This window comes from Semicossyphus pulcher, unplaced genomic scaffold (genome assembly GCF_022749685.1).
Source record: "Semicossyphus pulcher isolate SPU_LCO1_2020_fin unplaced genomic scaffold, fSemPul1.0.p SCAF_5, whole genome shotgun sequence".
Classification (NCBI taxonomy): domain Eukaryota; kingdom Metazoa; phylum Chordata; class Actinopteri; order Labriformes; family Labridae; genus Semicossyphus; species Semicossyphus pulcher.
The window spans coordinates 33476188-33495243 of record NW_027211726.1 but is presented as its reverse complement, the minus strand read 5'-3'; positions in this window follow the sequence as shown (position 1 = coordinate 33495243).

Sequence of the window (19056 nt, the reverse complement as noted above, 5' to 3'; positions counted from 1 at the left end):
ATAAGTGTGTTAAGCAGGATCGTGCACAGCTGATAGAGCAGAAAGAAACCCAGACAGACGGGCTGTATCTTACACTGAAGCTGTTTGTCTTTGCTGAATCAGCGCACTTCCTGTTTTACTTCCTGAATTCACTCACCTCACTTTCCTGTAACTGTAACTGTCGTAGCAAATCAGGTTTGTATTTACTCGATATTTTGTCCTCTTCATTAAAGGCAACCAGAGCCTGAATACCTTCCTTAAATTCCTTCTCTCACCTCTGACCTCTCCAGGATGTGACGCATATGTTCCAAAGAAAACATTTACTGCAGGGGGCGTAGAGCGAAGAAGAAACACGAGAGCATCGTACATTTAAGTATGCATGACTGATGCTAGAGATCAGCTTATCATCTTTCATTAGAGTCTAATTACAGGCTCATCAGGAGGCAGTGGAGCGAGCAGCAGTGAGACGGATGTTCAGTGCTCACACACACCACTCGGAGTTTCTGTGACAGTAACACACTCACATGAAGTCACACTGAATATGAAGCTAAACTGAGGGATCCATTATATTTAAAGCAATAGTTTAAGGTTTTAGGAATTAGCCAAAAGCTAGCTCTTTTCTGTCTTAATGCTAAGCTAGGCTAACTGGCTCTATTATTTAAGCAATAGCTTGGATTTCTTTAGTTGGTTTGTGTGAGGTTCTTATCAATACACAGTTTACTAGAGATGACCTGTTAGGAGAAGGCAGCCAGAGTCAACAATGAAGCTAAGCTAATGTAGCGCTGTACACAGGATTTGGAGCAAAACGTACTTTAGCAATCACACAAATAATATCAGTTTATGTGAACTCTAGATTTCTAACATTCTGACCGCTTCACCTCGCGTTCTGTTTTTAAACATACTGGGCTCTGTCGTCCTCCGCATGCAGCGCGCAGTATCAGATCAGAGACGATAGAAGAAGAAGAAGAGACGATAAATAAAATAAAATACAAGATTATGGAAAATGTCTTTCACGATGGAGACGAAAGGAGAACGGAAGGTACCGTATTGGTTCTAATATAAGACGTGTTTTTCCCCTGAAAAAGTCGTCTTATATTCGGCCGAGTTAACCGACAACTGAGGCGGAGTTCTGATGCCCGTTTTAAGATAATGTTTGTCACAGAGTGTAATGTCCGAAAATGGTGAGCCCCTAAATATCAGGGGCCATTGATCATTTTATCTTAAAGGTAAAACGTGAAACATAAAACATTCTTTTTAAAGGTCAAATACATTTCTTGTCTTTATAAAAACAGGATTTGATCTTCAAATCTTTTTCAATAAGATGAGTCTTGAAAAGTTTGTAAGCTGGCTCGTCTTATCGTCAGACCAAAGCGGTTCACAGCCCAGACCGTCCGACAGAGAGAGAGGGAAGACCTTCTGTGCTTGTTTGCTCAGTTGTTTCGCGCTCTCTGTGCTGACGGTTACAGGAGTGATCTTCAGCTGGATTGTTATTATTATTATTATTATTATTATTATTATTATTCCGCTCTGGTTTTACTTAAACGTCTTCAGAAAAACGATCACAGCAGACGTGGAGCTGTCTCAGTGTAGAGCGTGGAGCTTTAGCAGAGCTAGCCACAACTGTCTGAGGCGCCAATCACTCAGAACGAATCTACAGCGTGAGCAGGACACAGAGACTGCTGACACCTTCTTTGGAAGTTTCACTTGTGCTCACCACAGCACATCCTGACCCAAACAGCCGACCTCCAGCGAGGCTGCACAGCACGCCTTTAGGAACGCCACACTTGCACCATTTGGAATATAATTTTCACCAACAGAAAGAGCTGATGGAAACATGAAGAGATATTATTTATATGTATTTAATGTGACAGAAGGTTTTAAGCATTTAACTTTCAGACACAACAGATTCACCTGATGAAGTAAGAGTGAGTGATTTCAGACAGCGCAGCAGGAATTCAGTTTCAGAATCAGCTTAATGAGACACGTTGTAAACTGCTGTAAATGTGCTCACACAGAGACAGAACACATACAGGTTAGGAGAAGACGGATGTGAACAAGAACAGGTTGATGTGTATGTAAATATCTAAATTAAAAATACTTATTTATAAGGAAACTTGAACATGAATGAGAAGATGTTTAAAGGTGTGGATAAATGCCCCGCCCTGAGGACAAAGCTGTGAGGTCGTATAACCTGGTTCAGTGGCAGCGTGCAGCGTGTGGATGGAGGAGGATCACACGAGGCTCCTGCAGGACTCTGTTTCAGCCCGTCTGCTCGTTTCTCTGCTGCCGTCTCCTCCGTCTGTAGGGCTGCACGCTGCAGCAGAGTAATCAGTGTCAGGGGACTCACCTGGCAGGTGTGCACAGTGCAGAAAGACAGCAACAGCAGTTTAGAGCGTTCACCTCCCCCCACACCTCTGCATGCTGCACACTTTCACTCACCCTGCTACAGCATATACAGTCTTCACCTCACACATTCGTACATTTCTTTTTTTTCTTTTCTTAAACTACAGGACGTGTTTATTTTACCTGTGTGTCTGCTGTTCTTGTCCATGTTAGCGAGCCAGGCTGGGACAGGCTAAACTACAATGTGCATGCCATTTCCTCTGCAGCTGTGCACACACTGTCCACGACCACTGACTGTTATAGATGCACTCTTTCCCATTTGGGAGCTGCTACAGACAAATCTATGTGTGCAATGTTCTTGTGCAGTGTGTCCAAACTCTGACTACACACTGACTTAAACCATGTCAATGAAAACAGAGTCAAAGTAGTTTTATCTTCCTCACTTAAATGAAGGACATCGAACAGGGAAGCTAAGCTAAGCGCGTGTGTTGGTTAGCTAGCTGTAGCTTTCAGCAGATCGTCACCTGAACTTGACAAAGTTAACTCAACAATCTTCTTCTCTTTCTTTAGTGTGATACAACAGTTGCCCTTAAAGTGGTCACATATCAGGTTTCAGTGGTCCTCGCTGTAAACTCATCGTCCCGTCCACTCACCTTCACAGATCCTCCCCCTGAAGTTTCTAATACTCGTCTCTCTCTGTCCTCGTCTCGCCCTGTTATCCCTTTATTGTCTCGTCATTTCTTTCCTTTCATGTGTAAATCTTCTGCACAGTATCAGGACGTGTTCCACTCTCTGTCTCTTTGCATTTATCACAAAGCTCTGTTGGATGTTTTCCTATTATGCAAAGTGCACGGCTCGAGCTGCTGAGCCAAATCCTCAGCGTCCTGATCATGATCTGCTCTCACTGTTTGCCCCTCTTCTTTTTCTAAATACATCCTTTTTATCATTTAATATCAGCTTCAACAACGTCTTCTGACTTCTTCTTCTTCCAGCCTGTCTGTTATTTCCTTTCCCAGGAGCTCTGAGTGTGTTTGGACCCTAACGAACAGGATGTTGCTTCCTCTGACCGTTGCCCAGACAAACCAAAGTTAGACATAATCACTTCAAATCATCAACTAACACTTCAATGAGACGAAATAAAACCTATTTTGAATCCTGTTTGTGTTAGAACAGAAATATTAACAACACCCCCCTCGCACTGTCGTCATGGTGACGCAGAGTCCTCGTGAAACATGCACGTCGCACTTTAAGTGATACATAACCTTTTTTAAGGAATGTATTCATAAATGCCGACCATGAGTCTGCACCATGACAGCAGGATTGCAAGTGTACCTGTGAGAGTGTGTAGAGAGGGAGACCCAAACGTTTTTACTGGTTCCACGAAGGAAGGGGGCGGGATCATCTCAGCCAGCAGCTGCATGATGGCGAGTGAAAACGATGCTTTATGAAGGTTAATAATCATGAATCTGTGAAATGCTAAATTAGCATGCTAGCCACTTGCACTAGCCACTTCATTAGCTTCAGCAGGTGATGCTTACAATCATATCCACACTACAAGTCGTCAGAGCACGAGTACATTTCTCTTGATCGAAGACACAGTTAATTGAGTCACCTGGTTCCACCTGATGAGAGACAGCTGGGGAAGAAACACGCTTACTTTATGTTACAAACGTAAAGACCACTTCAATGACAAATACTGTATTACAGATGTATACACAAGATACAAGATATCATGAATCTTAGTTCATGTCATCATTAATTGTGATTTATTATTGCCCTGTATCGAGTTATCAAGTAATAATCATGAAGATGTTCATGTAAATAAATGTCTGTAAGTCTCTCTCTCTCTCTGAATGAGGTAACACATGGTGACTGAGCCGATGGCCCACTGATGAAAGCCTTTCATCTGCAGTATATAGTATTATTATGGGCTGGGTGTCTGTGGCGGCGCCCAGTTAGTGACGCGTTTTCCATCAGCCAGCAGTGGTTGGTCTGTCAGAGAGGGTAGGCGGAGCTAAGCGGCTGCTTTTCCGCTCTCTGCAAGTGTTGCGAGTAAACAGTAATCTACTATGGCTGAACAAACAAAGAAAAGATGGATGACTACAGATTCAACTTCAACAAGAAGTGAAAATCCAGAGAAGAAGAAACAAACTCGACGCTCAGATGAAGCAAACAGTCTGAAAAGGAAAGCGACCGTCAGCCAGGAAAATCAAGAGTTACAGCCGGAGCCGACCGAGGACGTGGAAAATAGGAAGTGTCCTCCTGCAATTACCGTATATCGCCAGGAGGAGGCGCCCAAGAGAACGAAACTGAAATCTTTGAGATTGCCACTTTAACTCTGGAGGTATTCTCTCTCCAAATATTCTCTCTCTTTGAAGCTCTAACCTTAGACTGGAGAAACAATCTCTGGGAAAGTGACGGTTGCACAACCCAGCTCTAGACGGGAGTTCACGGTCCGGTAGGCCCAATGTCACCGGCACCTGGAAAAAAGTGCAACCCGGAGGTGCTACTGCAGCTGGGGACGTAACAGTAGGGGTGCTGAAAAAAATCGATTCATGCCAAAGTTACAATTCTTAATTTATACAATTTTGAATCGATTTAAAACTTTTATAAACGTTTTATTTGTCCTGCGTGTAACCGGGTTAAAAAATGCTCATGCATTGTAATTAAAATGTTAATGTCAAAATGTTATAAATAAGGTTAAAAAGGTATTTCATAAAGGTTAAAAAAAAAGTACAGTTGTAATAAATAAGTTGTATAAATGCCAATTGTATCGTTATAAATATTTTGTTTTACTTTGAAAAGGTTACGTACTAAGAGGAAGTTGTGTATGTGAAGGAGAGAGGAAGTGAGAACGTGAGTGAATGCGGGGAGCTGGACGGACGAGGTCGCGAGGTGAAGCGTGAGGAAAAGTACAGAGAAAAAAGTGTGTAGCTCGTGTCTTAGATTATCTACCCGACAGTCTGCGACAGGATACTAACTGTGCATGTTAACTGTGAGCGGCTGGATATATTTCAACTCGAAGTTTGTCTTATAGGTGGTCATGTGTGTATTTTAGCCTCACGTGTTTGTTAGCTTGTTAGCCACCTGAGAACGTGTCAGTTAGCATTCATTAATACAGTGTATGGACTCTTAGCCACGGTTAAGCTAGCTCAGCTTGAACATTAGGCTTCGGTTCAGCGTTGCTCCCAGCTATCAAGTTTATGGCTCAACTGTTCCCGGGAGGACACGGGTGGGCCGCGCCATGTTGGGACACCTGGTGACTTTCCTGGCCGTCAGAGAGGAGACATCTGCCACGTGAATCAACAGCGTCGTACGGAGGTACCACTCTTTGATCTTATGCTCATCTGAGTAAAGCGGCCGTACAGTTTTGGGCCTCACCGCTCACAAGCATCGCCCAGGCCTGCAGCGAGACCTTGACTGTCAGCCGGCGTGCGCGTGTGTGAGTAAACGTGAGAGTGGGCCCACTGACGTTGGGTTAAGCTGGATTATTTCACTGTTTACTGTTGAAGGTAATTATTACAGTGTTTCAAGTCTTGTTTCAAAAGAGTGAATATTGCATTTTGTTATTGTGAACTTTTACAAAACTAAAGAGCTCATAACTGTGATGCTTGGTTATTCTGTTGATAGAAGTGTGTCAGTGACATTACTATATTAAGGTAACAGTTTAGAAGGTGTGATCATTTAGATTTAGTTCATTATGAAAGTGTCTTAAGTGTTTTAAAGAGTTAGTCGAGGCAAGATCATCTAAAGTGTTATAAACCATCTGATATGATGCGTGTTGCTTGGTTAAAACCTGTGATAAAAGTAAAAAACTTACTAAGAAGATCTTAGTTCAACATACTTGCCTTGATAACATTTAACCCTTTTGATTAAAGGAGAGGTATCCCCATTTTAGTGTCAGGTTTAAAGGGGAAGTATGTTTTAAACAGTATTTTTGTTGCTTTATTGTTTTTGAACTACTTGGGAAGCTCAACAAATAAACACAGACTTAAAAAGAATATTGGTTACATAGATATAACAACCTCAGGGCCCCTCCCGAATAACATAGGAATAGGTGTGCTACATATGTAAGTGTTCAACATCAGCCAGTTTGCACGCAGCAGACCCGCTGCATGCACTGATTGACATGCACCATTTCTGGCTTCCAGGTGTTAGTATGCACCTGAAAGTTGTTTGCGATCCACAAGTAAACCGTGAGAAGAAGAATTATTATTTCCGACAAGTGTCCTGGCTAGTCTGTAGCGCTGCTAACGTTAGCTAGCTATCGCCGTCGGTAATGTACAGGGGAAGCCTTCACCAGCACCTACTGAAGAGCTCTTACCTGCGATGCGTGGACCTCTCAAGTCACGCAGCGATATTGAAATATTCACACCCCTAAGTATCAGTGCAGACTCATTTTAAAAAATACGAACACTAAATCAGACAGCTAGCTAAGTTTCCTAAAAAACTCTGTTAAACTATGAGCTAATGCTAACCTACATCTACAGTTACTAACTAGCTAAAATTGGAAAAGATACAGTTGTAATCATCCGTGCAACCCTCTCTGTCCACCTGACTCCCCACAGTTTGCTGAATCGGGTGATGTAGGTTTGATAGTGTTCGGTGATGAAAGCAGACACCACGTACGTCACCAGCCACATGATCAGCCAACAGGTAAATTCAGTTGCAGTAGAAGGCTTCAACCTGTAGAGGGCGGGCGCTCATTTGTAGATTTCAAATAGTTTGCACTCAGATGTCAAGATGCGGACCTGAATGGATCAACAACACTGCTACATGTTCACACGCTGAACCAAGTGGTCTGGGGTTTAGTTCCTGTTTAAGGTGTCATCAGTTCTTCGTTCCTCTCTTCAGGCCCGATGGCTGTGGTGGCCTTTGTGACTGCTTGGCCTCCCTCGTGTCACTCAGGATAATTCTGCAGTCATTTATCTATTTTATGTTTGACTCTAAATTCTGCAGGATTATGAAACACTGATTTATTTAAGCTTTGTAATGCCTCTATCAGTCAAACACAGAGCATGTTTTTAATGTATATTTCACATTTGGGACGTTCAGGCTCTGTGACTGATCCTCTTCTGTTGAAACTCAGCAGACCTGCAGAGAAAAATCTGTGATCCTGACACTTTATGAAACTCCACCATAAACTGTAGTCTGACAGTATTTTGAGTGTGTGCCACAGCCGTAATAACTCGTCTACAATAACGCCTCAGAGAGAGACTGCACAGAGGACTGATGGAGCACATCAAGCTCTCGCAGTAAATCAGACCTGTTGGCTCCACATGACAGCCAATCAGCTTTATTCACAGACATGAGTTATGCTCTTTTTTACCTCCGTGTGTTTATTTCTCTCTGATGAAGCCGCTCGTTATGATGTCTCAGCGTCGGTGAATCTAAAGTTTTATTGATGAACTTTAAGCTGTTCCCTGGCGTGTTTTCAGCCTGCGCTCAGTTCAGCCGCATCCTGTCATGATGCCGTGCAGAGCCGAGCTTCTGTTCATCGCTCTGCACACGCCTTTAAGTTCAGATTCAGTGAAGGAAATTATTATGATGTATTGAAAGCAGCTGGTGCTCCATATGTGAGTCCGTCCAGCCATGAAATAATTGGCCCTGGGTGATAATTTAAACACAACTCCTCTGGCTACTCCTCCACACTGTTGCTCCTCAGAGCTCCGTCGTGGTTTACAGATGCTCTTTCTGAACTAACACAGGCGCAGCTTCTTTTCTGTTTGTGCGCCGTGTTCCTAAAAGCCCTGCCCGGAGGCATCAGGTTTGTGTCCGTCCATCCATCCCAACATCTGTCCGTCTCTTTTATGTTTCTGAATGCAACATCGCAGGCCGTGTCCACATGTACACGGGTATTTTTCCAAATGTAGCCTTTTCTCTGTTTTGACCTTTGACCTTTGTTCCACACAAACGCCATTTTAGGTCACTGAACACGGATCTTTTGTAAAACTCCGGCCAGGGCGAAGACTTTCAGAATCTCAGTTTCCACGGAGACGTGTAGACGGAGTAAACGGCGTTTTTGGCTTGTGACATCAGGGTGTGCGCCGTTATCTCCATGGTGACGCGGCACTAATGAGGCGGGATTCTTTGCAAAATGTTGGCCGTTACAAACAGTGATGCTTAACAGGACTTTTTACATGTTTATAGATGGACGTATGATTGGCCACGATTCTTCTTCTTCTTTGCATGACCGGGTTATATCGCCGCCTGTTGGTGTGGCGTTCTCATGACAGCGTTTCTGTTCTGTTTTTGCGTTTTCATTTGGACAGGGATTTTTTTCTAACCGTGCTCGTGTGGATGTTGTATTTTTTTCTAACCGTGCTCGTGTGGATGTCGTATTTTTTGTAGACAAAGGAGGCGAACACTCTGTTTTCAGTAACACGTGTGTACGTGTCGACATGGCCTCCGTTTGGCTCAAACGTTCACACGGACTCCAAAACAAAGTGATTCGATTTGTCAGAGGTCAACGCAACTTCATCAAAAACTTGTTTGGTTATATCTCAAGAAATTATTCGCTGATTCTAATAAAATTAAATAATTATTTACCCAAAATGTCAAAGGTCAACTTCACTGTGACATCATTACTTCCTGGAAACCTTTTGTGGCTCTTGTCAGTCCCTCCAGTGTTCTGCAGCTTGTGTTCGTCTGATGTCACGGCAGCTTTTTAAAAGATTGAATGAAAGTTGTGATGTTTTGAGCCTTTTTCTTCTGTCCAACACGTCACACGTCCTCTTCGAGCGACACGCTGCAGTAAATCACTGTTGGCTGAGCGAGCTGGATGCCAAATAAAATGTGTAAAGACGTAATGCCACTGACGTCAATAGGCATGCTCTTTTTACACTGCACGTACAGAATCCATGCTGTCCATATGTGTGAGGGAGAATCTACTGCTCTCTGCTCTTCATGGACGGCCAACACGAGCACAGACACATGGAGAAATGATCACAAGAGGACATGGAGAGCCTCGTTAAACACGCTGTAGTTTGAGGATCGGATTAAGCTGCGTTGTACCCGTCCCGTTGTAGTGAATACGATTTTGGAAATGCCCGCAGGGAAAATTAAAATTTGGCAGCGTCTGTTTGGAATCACAGATTTAACTGATTCCATTTTGGCTTAAAGCAACACCTGGAGGAAAGTTTGACGGTTTATTTTTGATGTTTTTCTGGGTCAGAGAGAAAGATGTGTGCGGCCGATCTGCCCTCTCGTACCTGTTTGTTGTGCTGTGGTGAGAACATTTACTGACGGCCTCTGATGTGCAGAGAAACACGGAGACGCTCTCTGGTCCCTCCTGTAAGGCGGGGCACACACGTACTACAGTCAGGCTGATGTTGGGCCTGATTCCCTCCTTCAGGCTAAAGTAAGTCCTGATGCTCTGATGGTTGTTAAGATGATCTGTCACATGTTGGTGTGAGGGATGTTCAGAGTGATTCTCCTTCCCCCGATCTGCTCGGAGGGACGGCAGAGTCGGACTCTGGTTGTTGGTGAGTGAAGCTGCTAGTGTGTGGTGCTGTTATCGTTGCTCTCCACACACACAGGAACTAAACTGTTCACTCTGTCAGTATCGGTCGTCATGTGTGGCTCTCTCACAGCTCAGATTTAAAAGAGTTTAGTGTGGGCTGCTGCAGGCTGAACAAGTTTTTGTACCGATTCCTCGTATGATGACTAGATGTCCTCTACAGCCATAGCATGTTTGTCTGTGGTGCATTAAGATAAAGACTCAGCTGGAGGTTTGATGCTTGTTGATGTTCTCTGTCAGGAAATCTTGAATGTGTTGATTCCTGTAACAGGACCACAGAAAATGTCCAGTGGTCACGAGATGCGCATGCTCAGAGCGCCTGATGAGAGGAAACAGCTGTGGTATGTTCTAAACACTTTAATGTGCATCTCTTCTGGTCGACTTAAAAGCTCTGCAGGAGGAGGAGCGGCTTCCCCGGGGTGACGTCCTGCATGCACGTAGGGTATGTAGGGTGCAGTGAGTGCATGTTGGTATCTAAATGCTCCAGTAGCTCATCCTGCTTCTGATTTCAGCCTCTAACAGGAACCAGGAGGAGGCGGGCAGACAGATGAAATTGATCATAAAATATTGATGTGCAAGAACTGGTTTGCCCCTCGGCGCTTTCATGTCTCCATTGTGTTTCATTTCCTCATTTGGGATCATCGTATGAGTCAAATTATGTTTGCCCCCCCAGCTCTTCTCTGTGCCTGCTCTCTATTCCTCTGTTGATTGTCTTAAGCTGCACTAGGAGCAGATCTTACTGTAAAAACCGCCTCATTAGCCCGAAGAACAAAGTGGATGTGTAGCAGAAACATGTCCCGTCTCCTCTGACTCCGGCTCCTTTGATACGCCGTAATTGTGCAAATGAAATGTGCATGTTGGTTCGGTCTCTGAGGGAAATCTCCTTCATAGGAAGAGAGGATCCAAAGCCAGGAGGCGATCAGGAATACACTCTTTTAAAATGATGACAAAGACAATAAAAACAGATCAATGGCACTTTTTCACTTTCTGACAGCTGCTTTTCTTCAAACAGAAAATGAAAGTTGTCTCACAGTAACAGAAAACTCCTCCACAAAGCGGTTGCAGCGAACATCGCACTCTGAATATTGAGTCCTGTGTAAACCGAGCAGGAACATCTCCATGGTGTTGTTGTTGTTCTGTCCTCCAATCAGCTTCAGACCCACAGAGAGCAGCTCCGACGCAGAGCATCCGACCTGCCTGATGTAATTACCGTCCTCTGTTCTGGTCGACGTGCTCGTCTCTCTGTGCGTCTGTGTTGACAAACTCGTTCAGCACTAATGCTGTCTGGATCTTCATGGGGTGTTCTGTCTCCAGACTCGAGCAGGAACAGAACATGTGTGGGCCCGGGGTAGCTCCGTGTTGGAACTGATTCTCTGCAGACAGCCAGCTCTGTGACCGTAACCCCACACACACACACACACACACACACACACACACACACACACACACACACACACGATTCAGGACATCACAGGTCTCCTGTTCCTGTCAGGCCCGGGGCAGCAGGTCTGCTAATCTGTGTGGATGTTGTCGGTCTGCAGCGCCGCCCAAGGCACAAAGTCCCACATGGGCTAATCAAGGAGCTCACAGTGCTGTCATGGTGACACACGACAGGTGCTCTGTACACCTGTCCTGTCTGACTGTCACAAAGCTGCATCGGACATGTCTAACGTGTGGTGTGGGTTTGTCTCTCTTTAAAGGTGGTGTGGCAGGTAGTGTCGTGCGGATGGAGCAGGTGAGTTAACAAGCACGTGATGAATGAACACGCTAAGTTGATCCTATAAGTCACTGCATTAGCTCAACAGACTCACTGTGTTTATTAAAGTGAATACTACCTGCACAATATTAAAATGTCACTTTCGTCCCCTGTGCAAGGAGATAACTGAACTCTGCTTAATATGTACACATTTTATATTTCTCTGCAGACTTTGTCCTTGTATCAGAAATGATCCTTTTATTGTGCTCTGTAGCCCCGCTCCTGCACAGCTGCCTTCCTGCATGTTTTAGGTTTCTCCGTACTCTAGCACGCCTGACTCGAATGTTTTTCTCGTTGTCAATCCCCTGAGACGCTTCAGTTGGTCGATAACGAGCAGATCATTCACCTAACACATGCAGGAAGGCAGCTCTGCAGGAGCAGGGTAGGAGAGCCCTGTTCAGTGTTCATTTAGCTGGTTTCTTCAGAGGTGTGTTTGGGCCATCGTAGAAAATACATGAAAAACATGGAGCGGGAGGAGAAGAGGAATATGCAGAGGAAAACTCAAGCAAATGTGTGAGATTATAAAGTCATAAACCTGCGTGAAACAACAGCTAATAAAATCATGTTTACAGAAACCTGTTTGAGGTGCGACCCCCCAAACAGTAGGTCAGGGTTCACGGCCCCTCCCTCTGATTCACCTGTGTCTCCGCCCTGTCGGCTCTGCTGCTCACACAGGCGTGCATGGCACGGAGCTCGGAGCAGCTTCAGCCTCTCTGCACACAAGAAGCAGACTGAGCGACCCTCTGCTGCAGAAACACACATTTCTCTGCTCCCCGTTTGCCCCAGGGGTTACATCACACATGACAGTTACCCTACGACCTCATGCCGAGACTGAAACACCTGTTACGCTCTTGTTTGGGCTCCAGAGAGGATTCATGTGCATATTTCTGACTTTATAATCTCGTCAGTTTGCCTTTTCTTTCTGGCAAATTTCTGACTTTAGTCTCTGAATTGAAATGAGTTTTTCTCTCTGCTTTTTATTCGACAACGGCCCTGAGACGCTGTCGTGTCTTTCATATTGAAGCTGTATGAGTCATTGTTGTCTGTACGTTGCTGTGTTGGTTTTGTATGTCTTTTATGTACAGTCTGCTCCCACTGCCCCTATTAGAGCGATTAATAAAGTTGTTTGAGTTCAATTGAATTAAATAACCCGACGCTTCTCGACTCTGCAGGTTCCCCTGAGTGTCGTTTCTGGACGCCGGCCTCTGGCTTGTGCTGATGTGCTGATGAAGTCAGCTGATGTGGAGCAGCATGATGGTGAGCTCGGGGACGAGGTCGGAGCATACACACGCCTTCATGAAGGAAACGGGTTTCAGTTGTTTACTTTATGAAGACTTCTTCTTGAATTATGTTATTAAGCTAAACTACTGAAGTTAGTACTTCTTCACAAGTCTTCTTACTGAGCCTGACCAAGTAGTTTAGTGACTAATAATAATAATAATAATAATAATAAGCTTTATTTATGGAGCACTTCTTACTAAAGTTACAAAGTTCTTCACAAAGGCAGCAAAATGAAACGGGTCATAAAATCATAAGCAAAGACAAATATTAGAAGTCATAATTATTATTTTGAAATATTTTTTTACAAATTAAAATTCAAGTAAAATCCAGAAAGACAAAAACACAATGTTTGAAGAAGTCTTAGAAAAGATCACGGACTCCGCTGACCTGATGTGACCTGATCTCCTCCGGCCAGCAAACGCTCCGCCCGTGTTAGCCTGCAGGGGCCCGTTAGCCCGCTGGAGCCCGTTAGCCCGCTGGAGCCCGTTAGCCCGCTGGAGCCCGTTAGCCCGCTGGAGCCCGTTAGCCCGCTGGAGCCCGTTAGCCTGCAGAGGGACATTAGCCTGCTGGGGCCCGTTAGCCTGCAGAGGGATGTTAGCCTGCAGAGGGACGTTAGCCTGCAGAGGGACGTTAGCCTGCAGGGGGCCGTTAGCCTGCAGAGGGCCGTTAGCCTGCAGAGGGACGTTAGCCTGCAGAGGCCCGTTAGCCTGCAGAGGGCCGTTAGCCTGCAGAGGGACGTTAGCCTGCAGAGGGACGTTAGCCTGCAGGGGCCTCGTTCAGTATAAAATGATTCTCAGCCAGCTTTATTTTGAAAGTCCTTCTGAACATTGTTCTCTGTCATCGCTTGCTTCACCGCAGTGATTTTAACGTGCAAAGACACACCTGTTTGTAAACTTGCACACCTGACACACAGTCATGTTTTGGAGCGGCTGCTGACCAGTTACATATGACTGCTGCGTACATGCTGTGTTCAACATGTGGCCACACTGTGATGCACCTTTAAGCAGCCAGCGGTTCAGGACTCTGAACTCCTTCTCTCTCACACCATCCCGTTTCCCTCCTGTCATGTTTTCTGTTCTCATGCTTCTCAAACTCAGGCTCCATCACTTCCTCTCCTCCTTCTCACACTCTGTGTCCGTGCCTCCTCCCTCCTCCCTCCTCGCCTCCTCTTGTCTCCTCTCGTCTCCTCCTCTCTGTCTCTCCTTCCCGCTGGCTGCTGCCGTCCTGTGCTGTGATTAGGATTGACATTTCCCTGCAGCGATGCTGTTTGTCTGTGTGATTGACCCTGCTGACTGCTCCGTCCTGCAGTCACCCCTTCTGTCCTCACCAGACGACTTGGAGCAGTGAGCACGCCCAGAAACACAGCTACTGACCTCGAATCAGTCTGACACACGAGAGGAGCCCTGATAGGTTGAATTAAGTTTCACTTCCTCCTGTGTCTTTTGGTCTGTAGATAATTTGTCACTGAACGCTGTGAAACTCTGTAAAGGCCACGTTGAGTGATAATATCTTCACACATTCACTAACATCACCTGAACTTAGTTCAAAATAATCCTTCTTTTCATCCGCTCTCGTCACCAGATGACGTTTAACTCTCTGGAGGTGTCAGTGGTCGACATTTTAATCAGCATTTTGTAAAGTCTGGCTTTATTTTCAAGTCCGCTAATCTTCCCTTCATGCACATAGTTCTTCTCAATTCCTCACCTTAACGTCCCTCCTTATTCCCCGAGCTGACATAATACTGTGAGCCTCACCCTGAAGAGTATCTTGATAGGTGAGGTCCTACACCTGGATCTGAGGAGCTGAATCCTTTTCACTTGCAGTCGCAGCCCCATGATGCAGATCTTTTAAACCTGTTCCTCAGAACTGCTGAAATCCCACGAGTGGAAACCCTCTGATGCCATCACCTTTGCTTCTCTACAGCTGTGTCCCGGCTCAGGAGCTGCAGCCTTCACAGCGTGACGAAGGCGGTCCCATTTCCAAGGCTTTTTCAGATGCGGCCCACGAAGGATCCATCAGGTGCATCCTCCAACATCCAACATATCCCGAGATTCATTGTGCGCCAGTTCAAACGAGACGGCCGACTCAAGTGGTCGAAGATGCACTTTAAATGTCAAAGTTTTTGGTTTCAACTCAATCGAATACGTAGAGACAAAAAGGCCTTAACACAAACGATCGTTAAAATAATAGGTTACACGACCTTAGTTATGTTAGCTAGCTAGCCCACGAGCTACCTGTTGCTAACGGCGACAGTAGTGGCGTTTGGTGACGCAGGGGTAAGGGCGGGAACATCTGGCGACACAAACAGGAAATCCTCTGTAGACCAGAGCGCCTCATTTCAGGCTTTACCATCTACACAGGCTACGGATGGAGCGTCCTCCGTGGACCGCCTCCGTCCAAGGCTGCAGCCCCCGGATTGGGACGCAGCGTACGTGATGTTATAAACAGTGTGACATGTATTTGAGACTTTGACACCAGCGAACACGTTCAGGTAAATCACAAAGAGGACCTCAGACAATGAGATGTATTTATTGTAACAAAAAAGTAAAAACAAAGATTTACTGTTCGAGAGACAAACGAGAAAATATCCCAAAGCTCAGAATCTCCAGGAAAGACGGGTGAAACCACAGGTAGCACCACGAAGGGAAACATCCACACAAGGAGCACAGGAGAAGATCAAGGCTGAACACATTGAGGAGGTGATCAGGGACAGGTGAGACTGACTAGGCCCAGGTGCAATCAATCAGGGCGGGAAACACAAAGGTAGGAAGAGAGCAACAAACAGGAAGAGGGGATGACAACTGAAAACAAGATGACAGAGAGAAGAAATAAAAAGTATAAAATGACACTTTGTCAGAACAACAGTGAAGTTTCTCTCTCTGGCCGTCTCCATATCTCTGTCTTACTCGTCCTCAGGCACTCAGGGCTACAGCGGCTGATGTTACTGTGCATCAGTCATTGGAGGCAGCCTGGTTACGTTAATAACTTTGGTAAACATGGTTGTAAAGGAGTTTTAACGTCGACACCAGAAGAACTACGTTTTTCTGAGTTTTCAGCCCAAGTCGTCCAATTATCTCACTTTCAGTTTTACTCTCGTCTCTGTTTCTCCGCGGAGGCTCAGCAGAACAAACGTGATTAATTCAGCATCCACAGCCGCTCGGAGTCTCAGAAATAATTGCAGAACTAAAACTGGAATCATCACATTATCACCTCTGTTCGCTCTCACAGCTGGCCTCCAGCCAAGCTCCACTGCTGCCAGCCCGATCGCTGACTGAACTTAATGTGGTTATCATTGCTTAAAATGTCTGCACACATGCTGGCAGCTCAGATTCCCTGCCATCGCTGCATCCTCTGTGTCTCAGCGAGCCTACAAACACACCAACATACACTCCTTCTATCCCTGGCAGCTCAGTCCCAGTGAGCACCTGTCGGCTCAGTGGGCGACGCCACATTTTACCAACACGGAGGAAGAACAGAGACAGTTAAGGACACTGATGGTTTGTATGCAGCACACTGAGCTCTTCCACACATGCAGGATGTCATTTCTCTGCATCCGTATGTCCCACAGCGTAACATCCCCCTCTTTGACGTGAGGCGGTCACACTCGGCCGGTTTAATGCAACATAAAGCTGCAGCTGGCAGATACAGTGGGAGCGCTGACGCACCTCTGGCCTCTGCAGAGCTGCTCCTCATTACGCTGAATGTCCACAGGATAAACGCTGTATAGAAAGCGCCCTGCGTGTGTGTGTGTGTGTGTGTGTGTGTGTGCCGCCTGGTGTTTCAGCTCCTCCGTGCCCATTGGCAGTACGGTGGAACAGATTGTCAGGTTTGCATCCCGCTCTCAGAATGCAGCACTTGCAGTATGTATTTTTATCAGTAGCAGAACAGACTGTGGCTCTGCAGATCTCGTGATGTAAGCGGAGCCTGACACGACACCCGTGGAGGAAACGCACGCTTCGGACAAAAGCATGCTCTGAATTATAGATAGAATGTGTGAGGTGGAGGTGTGTAATAGCTGCTGCTCACGGCTCTCTGAAAAGCTCCACAGTTTACTCATTCATGGTTTGTCCAATAATTTGTCTTTAATAGTGTGAGCATGCAGCCCATAGCCTTTTCACACCTGTCCCACTGCTGCAGGGTCACTGAAACAGTCATTACATGTAATAAGACAGACGCTCAGTGTCCTTTACTGAAGTGTCTGTAAGGAAGACATAAAACATGGAACACATTGTGACAGCTGTTAAATCTGTTCACTGACTGTGACTTGAACTGAACCCAGTCTGTGCACATTGCAACGTCATCCTGTTGAATAAGGTATTTTATAACCTGGCCTTTTTACATAATAAAGCTGTTATAGCTAAATTTATGTTAAAGTTGGTCCAGTAAGTTTTTTTCAGAAGGTAAGCAAAATGTGGCTGCAACATAATCCTTGATGGGTCAAAGGTCGTCCACTAAAAGTTGTTGTTGTTTCCACTGACAGGCTCAGATTGTTATTCTAAGTGTGTGACAACATGACAGAAAGGATCCCTACAGAGATAGACCTTTTTGTTACAGAGGAAGATGATTGTTTTAACCACACACAGACGTTACATCGCTCTCTGCACACACACCAGACTCCATTCAGAAAAACAGGGATTTAAGCTCACAGAACAGGAGCTGCTGCTCTGCCTCTAACAATTAGCTTGTTTGTGTGACTGTGTGAGTTATGTGTTATCATTTTTTACTTTACTACACAATAACACAAACAACCTGCCTGAGGCAGCAAAATATACAGTTTGTTCTGTGAGGTAAAAGTCGTGTTTTTGTAAATGCAGTCTGGTAGCAGCCGTCTGTACCCATGTTTCACTTAGACCCAAAGGACGTCACAGTACGGCCAACGATTAGAAAACGTCAGAGTGCAAGTGATCAGAAACTACAGCAGGAGTTATGTTAGGAGAACTGTGACACTTTGATGAGCTCCCCACATGTGGCAAATTTATATTTACATCAGTCCCGTCAAATACGTATTTTTTATTCCTATTTTAAAGCACATGCGTTCTTTAAGAGCAGGTTAACATTAAACCTGGCTGAGCTGCAGGGCGTGTCGTACGAGTGTCCTGCAGACTGCTTTTCTTTAGTCTCCATCTTTATAGATCTTCAGTATGCTGCTGCTCTGTACTGATTGGTCAGTGTCCTTACAATTAGACTTTAAACACAGTGTTAGAAACCAAAGATGATGTATTATGACTAACTAAAGTACAGACATGGTAAATGGACTCTGTGTCCTCTCAGTCAAAAGACCGTGAACTGCTGCAGCTGAAGAGTACAGGTTAATCTGAGCAGCTGTCCCTGTTTGAGTCATCTGTGGATTCAGTCTCAAGCAGCATGACCTTATAACACCTGAGCAGTGTGCTACAGAAGAGAGGGGTACACACCTTTTGTTAAAAAGATCAATGCTTTTTTCTGCCTCCCTGAGGTGCACAGGTAGCTCACCTGGTGTGGCGGTGTGGTCTCGCCCTTTGCTGCATGTCATCTTCGCTTTCTCCTCCCTTCATTTCCTGCCTCTCTTCGGCTTTTTGTCAATACAGGCAAAATGCCAAATAACGCAGCCTCTCTGAGCAGTGGCTCGATAAATGTGAGACCCCAGTCACTCTTTGTGTTCGTCTCTGGCTGCACGGCTTTATATTGACTTCAGCTGAGTGCCTGATCATCATGCTCTGCATTTTTTAACTTTAAAGGAGGCAATCTGTGTCTTTTTTATCAGACAGTCTACTTTTATCAGACAGGTTGAAGACGGGGAGAGAGGGGAGACGACATGCAGTCAACCACCTGGCCTGGAATCAATCAGGGAACGACTCGGCCTCGGCACACTGGAGGCCTCATAACTGCTGAGCCAACACTATATGGATTTATGCAGCGAGCATGGACTCTGAGTCAGGACTTCATATGAAGTGACCAATCATGATGCAGATTCTGATCAAAGGGGCGTCGCCGTCTGTCAGAGCATCTCCTCACAGGATCCACCTGTGGTTCCTCTGGGAGCCTCCTCTCTCCTCGTCTCCTCCGAGACTCGTTTAAGGGTCTGTAACTCATTGATGGAGGAGACGGAGGAGCGAAGGAGGGAGGACGGGTAATTAGCAGAATGAAAAGCAGCACCTGCCACTCTGTTCCCTGTTCATGCTCCCGAGGGAGCACAGAG